A 1,201-nucleotide genomic window follows, 5' to 3' on the forward strand; every position below is an offset into this window, starting at 1 on the left:
ACTGGGTCGTGATAGTAGCCTTCATATAAATTTGACACGTCAAAAGCAGCCTTTCGTTGAACGCAAGAGATTACAGAAATTGCGAAATCAGTTTTAATCAAATAACTTGAAGAATATTTTGAAGAAATTGAAATATCTCATCAGTAGAAACTTGTGACCTGCTATATAAGAGATAGCAAACGATAGTATACATTATATCAGTTACCAAAGCGGTAGAATATTCATTATTTTCATTCTTAATAAACTTCGTCATCAATACATCAATCAGTTTTTTCTCTCACTTGAAAATATGAGGATTGTCTGGATTCTAGTCTTGACCTTGGCCGTGATACTTAATTCTATTGGTGAATATAATAGTATAATATATCTATAACTATAAGTAAATGTACGGCGCTATTTTACCCGCGTCCAAATGAGCAAAGATAAAACATTCTAAAATTAATTTTAACGTATATTCAATGTAGCTTACACATAATCCAAAGTTCATTATTCATTATTATTAGTCCTTTTTTTTCTAGCAAAAATATGAGAATGTTAATCTTAGCACTTTTATGACAGAACAGCTTTCACACAATTTTGGGTATTTTACACCATTTTGACCATTTTTTGTAGTTTATAGGAATAGCACAAAAAAATCCTCACACATATTTTTATATTGGTGAATATTAGTATAAAATATATAGTACACATTTCTTTAGTACAATTTGTTTGATTTAAACAAAAAATGGACTTTTCTTAAACGATGCAATTGTTTTAAATCTGTTTATGCGAATTTATTAAAATATTTATTTGATTCAAACAAAAAATACAATACAAAGCAGTACTAAAAAGTGCCGCTAAGCATGCTAAAGCAATATCGGCGGTTTCTAAGTGAATAACCTAAAATCTAAATTAATTGATGCTGTAATTGATTTGATGGCATTAGTCTTTTTCAGTTATATATTATTATAAAGATTCAGATTTACTGTAAAATTTTTAATGAATTAAATAAATAAACGAAATATCTCTGGTTTAGAGACTACTTGCCTTTTGGGGTTTTTCTCATGAATATAATTTGAGATTATTTTGTATGTAAATATGAATATAACCAGAACCTTGGCTAATTCAAACAAGAGATTTATTTAAACAAACCCAAAATTGATTTAAACCCAAAAAAAGGGACAAGCAAAAAATTAATTTAAATCAAACAAACATTTGTTTG

This window comes from Belonocnema kinseyi, chromosome 9 (genome assembly GCF_010883055.1).
Source record: "Belonocnema kinseyi isolate 2016_QV_RU_SX_M_011 chromosome 9, B_treatae_v1, whole genome shotgun sequence".
Classification (NCBI taxonomy): domain Eukaryota; kingdom Metazoa; phylum Arthropoda; class Insecta; order Hymenoptera; family Cynipidae; genus Belonocnema; species Belonocnema kinseyi.